Source organism: Planococcus citri, chromosome 4, assembly GCF_950023065.1.
Source record: "Planococcus citri chromosome 4, ihPlaCitr1.1, whole genome shotgun sequence".
NCBI classification, from domain to species: domain Eukaryota; kingdom Metazoa; phylum Arthropoda; class Insecta; order Hemiptera; family Pseudococcidae; genus Planococcus; species Planococcus citri.
This window is the reverse complement of record NC_088680.1, coordinates 48,905,354-48,916,937: the sequence shown is the minus strand read 5'-3', so window position 1 is coordinate 48,916,937 and position 11,584 is coordinate 48,905,354. Positions and strand designations below refer to the sequence as shown.

At 32.5% G+C, this 11,584-nt stretch overlaps 1 protein-coding gene across 1 annotated transcript in view; it reads left to right on the top strand.

The window, feature by feature from the left end:
* Nucleotides 1-5,620: 5,620 nt before the first annotated feature.
* The window catches only part of lov (jim lovell), a 114,405-nt gene continuing 108,441 nt past the window's right edge, over nucleotides 5,621-11,584 (top strand). Inside the window, exon 1 of the mRNA XM_065360815.1 lies at nucleotides 5,621-6,278. The gene's annotated coding sequence lies outside the window, so the exon portion shown is untranslated. The remainder of the gene's footprint in view (nucleotides 6,279-11,584) is intronic.

Genomic DNA, 11,584 nt, shown 5'->3' with positions numbered 1-11,584 from the left:
TGCAGCCTAGTTGTAGATGCAAAAGTAGGGGATTTTGGATTTTTTTTCAATTTTGAAATTTTCAAACGGATTGTGAAAAAAAAATATTTCTTGACCAAATTCAGTAAAGACCTTTATTTTGAGTTGAAAGTCGCTCAGAAAAAATTTCAACTCCCGTGTCCGTGGAATGGAGATATGGGTTCTCGAAAAGGGGGAATTTTTGAAAAAAATCGTGTTTTTTCGCTCTAGATTTTAACCAACCTGTTTTTGGGAAAATGGTTCTTGTTCCTTTTTCGATGACTCATATTTTTCTCCAGGAGCACCACTGAAGATAAAAATTTTTCTCAGTGACTTTCAACTCATAATGAAGGTCTCTACTAAATTTAGTCAAAATCCTATGACATTTTTTTTTTTTGCGATCCATCCCAGCCCATAAATTCCTCAACACTTTTTTTTGGTAATATATTGATAGGTCTAGGGTGAGGGGGGACATATGAGACAATATATCTACAACACATGAACACAGTTACATCAGACAATAAAGGTTACGTGTGTTCGTTGTCTTTGTAAAGAAGCGGCAAACATACCAGATCTGATGAAAAATTGATGCCACGATTATATTAGCATTAACGACGTCTCATGTTCATAGCACATAACTATATCTCTATAGCAAACCGCGTTTATTTCTCAGATCCCTCAAAAAAAATTCCAGCACCCATTTCTCAGTTTTGTCGTAGGTATACCATACTCTATGTTTGTTTGTATACGAGTATACCTTTACCAGATACGTACGTCTACGTACCCAAGTACTTGTACACATGTACATGTACGTATTCAAACTGCCAAACATACAATCACGAATTTAATAGTGGTCTTAAAAGGAAAAAGAATAAACGTTTAAGTCGCGGACGCGGAGGAAGAAGTGGAAAACGCGTTCATGTTAACGTTGGCAACGGTAGACTATAAGAATAATAAAACAGTTTCGTGCTGAGGCAGCGTAGGTATTATAACGTATGCCCGTGTGTGTATTTTATCAACAGACATTCGTACATATACAATATACACAGCACACTTATACACAAGCATGAAAGTATATACGATACGTACATCATACACGTAAACAAGGAGGTATAATTGTGTCTATACGATTCTATTATATATTCTTCGGTATTACTCGCCATAAGGTGATCAATAACTACGAGTACGTGTAGGCGATCGATGTCCTATGTTGCATATTCGAGAAAATCTAGGCATTCTGCACATATATGTAAGTATGTAGTATGATGAAGCGCCAACACTAGACACCTTATAGTCTGCACGCTCTCTGCAGTCTTCTTGGTCCTCTCGTTGATTACCGAGTAATTTAAAAAACATTACGATGTGTTTGTTAGTATAGGTATCTTATGTATATAACACCTAAACTACTACTGTTGTTGTTGCTGTATGTCATATAATAGATACAAGAAGTACCTACATTACCAAGCCTAAAAAATAGTAGGTATATACGTGTTCTATACGTTGATTACTCTTCTTCATCGTGCTACCTATGCTGTATGTACGAGTACGAGTACGAATGTATCACAAGTACCAGTACCACGAGTAAATTTTGTGTGGGTATGTATGTTCTTCGTTTTGAATTTATACTGAAAATTTTAAAATCACGATCCGAGCTCTTTGAATGGATTCACCTTCGGCTTTACAAAAAACAATATGAAGGACAGCTTATAATGACGTCGCGATCGCTTCGTAGTCATTATTTGGTCATGTCTGTAATATGATTAAAGCATCTGTGTGAAAATCGACTCACTCGTACGAGTATGTATACGCACATGAAAGACATCCGGTTAGGAAGATTTTTGTGAAGGGTTTCAAGCTTGATTGGTTTACGAGAGAGGTTTGTCTTTGAATTCTTCTTCAGAAAGTTTTTCAACTTTGGGAACTGATGCTGATTTTGAATTTATTTTTAGAAAAATTGAAAAATGAGAAGAACTTATATTTTGTGAAAGAGTTATTTGGATTTTTTTTTTAAATGACTCAAGTTTTGCTAAATTTTTCATCATTTTTATCCTTTGAGATGCCTAAAAACACCATTTTGGGGGAGTAGGTAGATGTTGAATTTGACCAACTTTCACTCCCTCCTTCTCCATGGTTGATGTTGTGGGGTGTAACTTGGATCTTAATTCCCAATAGAGGGTTTGAATTGTTATTCGGTGTAGGTGGCCATTTCATCTTCTTGTCCTCATCTCCCCTTCATTTTGATCCAAATGTTTTCTTATTCATTTTAATATACTTATTTCTTCTGAACGTTGGAAACTGAAATGTCGATTTTGCGATGCAAAGGAAAATGATTGGATCTTACAAAGGCAGAGGTCCGAACAGATCTGCAATCCGATCGCTATTCTGATCTGATTAGGTCTAGTCAAATCATTCAATCTGGTCTCACCAATTGGCATCTGATCAAGTCTGAACACATATTTAATCCGATAAAAAACTTACTTTGGTGTGATGAGATCTGGATTAATTCAATCAGGGCTCTCATATTGGATCTGATCCAGTCTGATCTGGATTGGTCATTCAGGCCTAATCAGATTTATTCAGATCTAGTCAAATGCAATCAGAAGTCTCTCCTAATGGATTTGATCAAGTCCAAACAGAACTGATCCAATAAAACGCTGATCTCATTACATCTGATCAGACAGATCTGGATTGATCATTCGGGTCTAATCAGACCTATTCAGATCTGGTCAGATGCAAGCAGGTCTCTCCTATTAGATCTGATCCAGTCTGAACATATCTAATCCGATACAGGATCTGATCAGAAAGCAAAATTTGATTAATAAAATGTCCGGATCTCTGATCAGATCCCATCATTTTCTCCTGGGAGTTCAATAGAGCATCTTTTAGCAGAATTTCACATACCTACGTAGTTTTGGTGAGATTTCAAATACAATTCAGGATTTTTTTTTCAAAAATTTGGCGTGGATTTTTTGAGTTCAGATTTTGAGAGAATTTTGATGATTCGTCCTCCCCCTTACCCCCTTCTCTGGTAATCTTAATATTATGGACAAATTTTCCTTAGAAGACTTTTTCTAATTTTTTTTATGTGATTTTATAAGTACTTAGATCAGTTTTTCAAAAAATGTATTCCCAAGTATACCTAATCAAAAATGTACGTAAGTATTGGACCAAAAAAAATCATCCCATTTTGAAAAAACTATTTTCAGTAGTTTTAAAATAAAACAATCTTTATTGTTTTACTGTGAATTTTCCAATAATTTTTGGTTCATTTCCTTATGATTTTCCTACAAAAATTCTAATAGGTATTTATAGTTTTGATCGGAAAAATTAAAAACCATTCATTTTCAGGTTTGAAAAATTTTCAACAAAATTTGTTGAAAAATTGTCAGACGAGTATTGTTATTAAACGATAAGAAAAGAAAAGTAATGAGCTCTGAGGGTTGAGGGAGAGGAGGAGGAGGAGGATGATGATGATGAATTACCTATTTGTTGGAATTTGATGCACCTCGTGAAACGTACATAATTTTATTTTGAGATGAAAACCTCTCAAATGGAATTTTCGTTCTCACTTAACGTCTCTGAGGAAGTGCGAAGATATGAGCATTGAGCAGGTGAAATATTGCTCTCGAACAATGATTTTTTTTGACTTTCAAGGATCAAGAAAATTTATAGAAATTTGGAAAATGGGAATAGGGTTGAAAAATAAAATATTGAGTTGAAACCAGTTCGATCTGATGCTACTCTAAAAAATTAAAATTGCTCATTTTTGCTCTAAAATTCGTCTATTCTCATCAAACATTTATTGAACGATTCAAAATGTGCTGATGATTAATATCAGCATCCAATTATGTAAATAAAAGCGTTGGTAAATTGATCAAAATACGTTTGAAAAATGGGCAAAGGAATCTCTTTTTTACTATGATGAGTTTATATTTTACTCTCATGAGGAAAGTAACAGTCCACTAACATTATTTTACGTTCGAAAATTTACTATTTGGAAAAATTCAACAAGCTGAGATATTGCTCACTTCAACACCTACCTAATTCTGAGTTTCCGAAGTTGACTTTTTTGGTAACGTTTTAAAAGAAAATCTCGAAATACGAATGTAAATATTGATTTATGTGCTGAAATTGTTCCCCTTCCCCTATTCATTTTGACCATTCTCGAATTGATCTGAAATCTCCAATAAGAGTTGTTTTTTCCTTCAGTGTAGCAATTGGAATTGCTATAGAACTTCAGAGGGCACTGTAATCAACCTCATTAATTGAAAATTTAATGTTTTTTTACAAGTTGAGGATTTTGTGTTGAAAAAAAATCCAAAATTCTCCATTTCTGAAATACATATAAATTAATCAACACTTTTATAGTTCTAAAAGTTGATCCTTGAAAAATTGAATTGATTGTGACTATTTGCAAATCAATCTTGGGACTTCAACAAAATTTGACTTTTCTCTGACATTCAGGAATCACTACAAAAGTGGGAATCGATTTTGGTGATTTTCAGATTTTTTTCTGAAGATTTTCTATTTTATCTATTGGTGGGCTGTTCACACTATTTTCAAAAATTAGCAAAAATTGAAAAATTAGTTAACTGTAAATTTTTGTGATTATTTTGTAATATCAAATCTCTCACCATCATACTCGAAATGCCAAACATCAAGCAACAGCGTGATGAAAAACGACTTCAAAAAATATCCCAACATCTCGATTAATCCTCGAACGTTTTCATTCGGGGAAAAGTCGAGTTACCAACGTTGTGATCCGGTCGCGTTTAAAAAATTGCATACCCAAACGCCGCAAAAATGCAATCGAAAGTGAACGGGACGGCTGGTGCGGGGGAACTCCGACGTTTTCGCTTTGACTTTTTATCGCAATCATGGCTCTACTTTATTATTTGACGTACCGATGGCCAGTATTGGTAAATTTAGTACTCGAATGGATTCCATTTACGCAATTCTTCAATTTCTTGAAGGATTTCATCCCTTATGAAATACGTCGAGTAATTGACTTTCTTCATTTTTTTTTCGAATTGGATGCTGTGAACTAAAATCAACGACGAATGCGATAAAATATTATTATGATTTAGGTTACCTGTATGTACTATACGACAAGAAATATTACAGATAAACCTTAACCTTCGATAATTTCAAGCGCAATCCGCAGCTCAGCAGTTGAAACAGAAACATATAAGTAATTTGCGACCGTATACGTATTTGAGTCTCGAGATGTGAAAAAAGGAGCAAAATGAAAAAAAAATCATCTCTTAATTACATTCCTAGACTGGAGAGTGAGAGAGAACTGAGAGTAAAAAAAAAGAAGCTGATTAGCATATATTTAAAGTAGGTATATTTAATAAGCCTTCGGCTATTTTAAGACGTTTATTTATCAATAATGTCGTCCACCTTTTGCAGTGACCCTGTGCAGCGCTCATCGACTATATGAGCGTGCGAGTGTATATGTAAGTACGTATGTAATGATGTATTCATATATGCACGCACGCAACCGGCATAAATTTAGTTATAAAATAAACACAATGGAAATTAACTCACGTCATTTAGTTAGGCATGCAGGCAGTGGTTACCGTTTGGTACGTCCGAGGTGTGCAGAGAGGGATCGTTAAGGAGGAGGGTAAAGCAGCAGCCATCCGAAGGTCACGGTGTATTGCAACAGAAAGAGGCATAGGTAAAACATGAAAAAGAATCGTTTGTAGTAGGCGTATTAAAATATAGCGAAACAAAAAAGAAAAAGAATAGCTCAGAGGAGGAGGTTCGGACGACACAAAAAAAACTACGTACGGAATATGACTGAAAAGAAAATAGGAAGAAATCTCATCCATTTCTGAGTTATAGATCATGCTCGCGTAAATGTATTATGCAGTGCCGGTACGTAAATCTCTTTGGGCGCGTGTACGTTTCGTCGTTTTGAATTTTATCCCGCGTACTACGCATGCGTATTTATTTTAACCAGTTTTTATCATTTTTCTGTTTTTTGTTTTCGTTTTTTTCCCTTAAATCATCGTGTAGAATTTTTACATAATTTTTTATCACTTTTTTGTGTAGTTTTTGATAAATAATTTCGGTTTGAGAATTTTAGTTGTTTTTTTTTTCGATAGATCGATATTTTGTTGTGGAGTTTCGAAATTACTACGAGTATATTATCATTTTTTCTTTTTGTTTCTTTTCAACGCCGGTAGTTCGTTAGTGGTGATATGATAATTTTTTCAAGAATGTGTCACCTTTTGGAATACCTCGTGGATTTACATATTTGAAGGATTGCGCAGGTAATAGAATCCATATATTCTGATCATACTGTTTCAAGTGTTTCGATTTTGCTTTTCATGTGATCGTTTTTTGAGATTGTTTGCCTATCTCAGTTCTCGATGGGGTGGTTTGTTTTGATTTTACATATTTTTCTGGGAGGCTTTTTGAAAGCTGTATCAATCGAATGACCAGTTCCAGAAACATTCAAAATTTTTTTTAATACAGATCAATTTAAACCATAAATACGAGCAGGGTATGAATTATGATCACAGGGTATCACAAGATAGAGAATAGAATTTGAATGTTTCTTCCTGTGGTGGTTTCGCCAGGAATTTTTTTCATAAAAGTAGAAATTTGTTTGGAAATTGAATTTATAAATTGTTTTGGAAAAAGTTGTATTCATTCTTCAAAAAAAAAAATTATTTCTAAATTAAACTTTTAAATTGTTTTTTTGGGTCGACAGTCGAATATGGTAATTTTTGGCTAACTGACTTCACTGGATCGCCCCATGCTCCTCAAATAACTATTTTTTTAAATTTCTCATATTTCGAAATGAAAATACCCTGCACTCCTCCTCCCTTGTGATGTCGAGTCACAGAGTCACAAGAAACCCAAATAAAATTTCATGTCTGCCTGAAGGGGAAAAAACATCAATTTTTAAAGACATCCAGTATCTTGACTTTTAGCATTTTCAGTATGCCATAGACCTAGGTACCTATTTGCAATTAAATTCAACTTTCAAGTTCCGAGTGGTAAATTACTGCTGAATCCAGGGACCATGTTTCATTATTCATCTCTTGAGTCGAAATGGAAACAGGTATAGGATTCATCAACAAAATGAAAAAGTCAAATCCACAATAGGAAAAAAGTTTTTTGAGGCAAAAAAACTTATCAGAATTGAAAAAAAAAACATTTTTAATTACGTAATGAGTATTGTTTATTATTAATTTGTGATTAATATTAATTTACCCGGTAATAATTTTTTCATTATTTTGAATTTATTCTAGTAAAGAAAATTTTTCAAATCGGGCATTAGGATGAAGTGAGAAAAAAACTTCTTCTCCTTTTTAACAATAATTTTGATCAAATTTTCAAAATTCCGAACAAAAAAAATCGTCAAATGTGTGATACCTGTAAAGTGGGATATTTTAACCTGCTGAATAAAATTGAACTTTCTAAGGAAAAATGACGTCATGAAGTTAATGAAAAATCCAACCTTTGCGATCTGTCGATATTTCAAGTTGCTTGTTGAAGAATAAAAATGATACTTATTCAGGGTGTCAACAAGGCTGGAAAACCTGGAAAAGTCAAGGAATTTGGTCGGTGTGGAAAAGTCAGGAAAAAGTCAGGGAATTTTGGAATTTACAGCATTTTTTACTCAAAAGTCAGGGAATTTTGTGAAAAGTTACGTCAGACAGATTTTTCCATTTCTCATAATGAAAAAATTTACCTTCGCTTTGCTCTCAGGCAATTTTTTCGCAGGTCGCTTTTGTCAAAAATTGACAAATTCTCAAAAAGTCTTGCTTTTTAGCAAAAATTGTTGAAGTCCTGCATTTAAAAAATCTCGCTTTTTCGCAAACTTGCTAAAATGGTTGGCTTTTTTGCTAAAAATGGCTAAAAAAAACCTTGCCTTTTGCCGAAATTATCAGAAAGTCTCGCTTTTAGCCTAAATTGTCAAGAATTTTCTTTCTTTTTTTTTGGCAAAAAATTGTGTTGTTTTTTGCATACAAAAACTCTCACACTTTTCCAATAACTGTTCTAATTTGTCGTTTTTTCGCCAAAAATTGCTGAAAAAAAAACTTTTCTTTTGCTGAACTTGTCAAAAGTCTCATATTTATTGCCAGAAATTGCGAAAATTCTCAATTTTTGGCCCAAAATTGCCAACAAAATCGTGTTTTTTTTCAATAAAAAAAATGCAAAATATTTTGTAGTTCAACTTTTTTGGCAAGAATTGGGAGGATGGTTTCGTCAGTAATTGCCAAAATGTCCTGCTTTTTTCTGAAATTAAACAAGTTTCTATCGAGTTTCATTTTTAGATTTTGATTAAAATCGAAAAGTTCTGGTTTTTTTGGTGATTTTTTTCTGCATCAAAATGTATTGCCCATGTTTTGTCACTTTTTTGGTTACTTTTTGGTTACTTTTTTGAGCTTTTTAGATTACCAAAGTCACTTTTTTTGGAAAAATTAGTACGAGAGCCCTGGAATTTCAAAAAATTATTGAATAAATTTGAAAAATGTTGATAATAAAAAAATCTATTTCTTTATGAAGTCGTCCAAATCTAAAGATGCACTCGATATAAAAGGTCAAGTTGACGAAAACTTTTATACTCGTACAATTTCTAAGGCTCCTACTAAGAAAAAATTAAATTTCGAAAAACATTATCAGAATTTTGAAACAATTAGAAAAAGTAGGTAAAAAATTGGAATTAAAAAAAAAATTCACAAAGAAAATCGAACTCTTTAGAAGGATGAGTTATCGAATCAGAGTTGGGTTCATTTGTAAAAACATTTTTTAAAGAATCAAGTTTGAACTCTTTTCTAAATGAGTTGAATCGACTGAAGAGTTGATTCATTTTCAAAAAGAGTTTGCCCAACTCTCGTCGGTGAACTCTCTTCGAGAGTTCGAAATGAATTGAATCGACTGATAAGTTGATTTACCTTCACAAAGAGTTCGTCCAACTATGAATGAATTTTGGGTCTAACGAGAACTCAAAAATTAGGCTGATAAGGGGAATCTCATAAGCCACCAGAGTGGCCATCTGTTCAAGTTTTTTTGGTTTGGAAATTGTGTCAAAAATTGTGAATTTATTCCTCCATTTCCCAAAAGAATTGTTCAAGCCCACTAGATATGTTCTGAAAATTTTATTCCGACTCCAAGGGTCTGAAAGGTCATTGATCTTTTTAACGGGATCATCTTGTGATCATGATTTTACATATGTATAATGCTTGAAATTCAGGTAATCAAGAGTGAAACAGATTCATTGTATTTTATATCAACGAAGAAAATAAAATTCTTTCTACCTGCCTGGGTTTAAAGATCGAGAAAATTGAATTTTTAGCTGGAAGAATTTATATTTCAGGTGAGAAAATGGAAAATTTTATATCCTCGGGTGAAAATTTGATAATTTATGAAAAAATTGTCATTTCATCTATTTTTTGGTTTTTGAGTTCATTGATCTTATTCTGCGTTATTTTTCTGTTCTTAGATAATGAGAAAAATAATCCAAATTTAAAATTCCATGATTTTAATTCAAAATCACACTTTGAGTCAAAATCTACGAATGATTTTTATAGATAAGCAGAGATAAGTACTTACTGGTCTTCTTGGAAAAGTTCTGTTTTCGTCTGCAATTTTTTCAGTGCCTATTTCGATTTGAAAGATGTTGACATAAAAAAGGTTGAGGTGAAGGAGAAACAGTAGCATAAAAAAACTTTTCAGCAAATTTAAAATTCTGATTTGTATGCAATAAAAAATGTAATGAAAAATATCAGTTTTTAGGTAAAACTGTTTTCATTCCAAATTTTTCCGAATTAATCCAAATTTTCAAACAAATCAAAATAAATTCATATTATTACCTACTTATAAAAAATCTTGAAAATAGCCGAACGAATACCTACGAGTATGTTAATTTTTTTTTCAATCAAGTAAATTTTTGCTAAATAACTTCAAATTGCGAATAATTTAATGTTGTTATTTATTTCAATCTACCCGTAAATATGAGAGAGGGGGGAGGAAGGATGATCTGCATTGCATTCAATTGTTTCAAATTCTGAAAAAAAAAGTTCGTAAGGTAAATCTTAAATTACAACGTCATTTCTTATGGCCAAATTCTACGTAATTATAATTAGGTATTACAAATAATTATCAACTCACTTTTCCAAAACTTGGCTTCAACCTAAACAGCTTTCTCGAGGAAGTGTTACTATGACTAGATTTGAGCTAAAATTCGCTATTTTTTCCATTGATTCGAAGCAGTCAGTCGTTCCAAAGCTCCAAGACATCTTTAGAAAGAAAGAAAGAAAATAAGTTGGCAGCACCAACGTATTATTTTTTATTTGAAAAAAAAAAAAAAAATGGATATATTGTAAATGAAAGGAGCACCTAACGATTCTACTTTATTTGAAAAGCTTTGAAAGGGTTTCTTTGCGAAAATTGATACGGGTAAATTTCCATTTTAAATTATTCGCGAAACGCGAATGATATTTATTGTGAAGTGTTACCATTTGATGAAAATTATCGCTGGAATAATTTGCACCATTTCTTTGACTTAAAGACCGAAATCTGCATAAGATTTTAATTTATTAAAAATTTAAAACACGAAAGAATTTTCAGCCAATGAAAGTATTAAAAAAATGCTCTGGATATACCTTCTAGCACCACCAACCAACCAACCAGTGGCGTGAAATCAAAAGTGGTACAGTATAGTGATGATGAGGGTTCGAGGTGGAATTTAATAAATTTTCTTGCATCCTTTAAGATTATGTTTATTTGTAAAATTTCACGTCTTTAAAATCCTAAACGTCGGTAATTAACATTAAATGAAGATAATTTTAAATTTCAAGCTCATGAAAATGTGGGTCTAGTAATTGTTGAGAAGTTTTTGTTAATTCGATCGTAAATAGTGTTAAAAGAACGGTAACAACTTGTTGCAACTTGTAAACAACGTCCATAATACAGTCTCTTTATAGACTTACACTGTCTGTTCTAGCGTTGTTTAAGCTTTGTATAAAGTTTTAAGGGTTGTATTATTTTTGAAGTGCGTTAAGTTTTCAAAACGCTGTTTTATCTTTACTTAATTGGATAAAAACAACATTAGGAATTTCTTTTAAAATTAGTAAATAATTGCGAATTTCAACGTTTTACGTTAGGTATTATATGCTACAAAGTATTGTACACAATATAGGTGATCGTCTATTATTTGTTTGTACGTACTTATATAACGTAAGAAAATTCGTAATTTTTTTTCGCTTCTTTTTCTTTTATCGTGCTTATCGAGAAAGGAATTTTTAATTTTGCGAGATTTTCATACGAGGAGCGAAGAATTTGTTTTCCTTGTTGCCCGAGCCCGATAAGTGGTTCGCGTCGAGCTGGCGTATTTACGCGCTCAAATTTATATTTCGAGTTGCGTTTTAAATTAGACGTTAATTAAAGTGTTAAAATTTCATGTTTACATTAGCATTTTAGAAGTTTTTATTTGCGATGTAAATGTGAAATATGGAATTTACCTATTATACCTATACCTATGGCATCTCTTGTTTTTTTTCTCTCGTCGTTTGAAGCGATGTAGGTATAGCTACTGTGTTGTTTAAAATTATCTACGCTAATA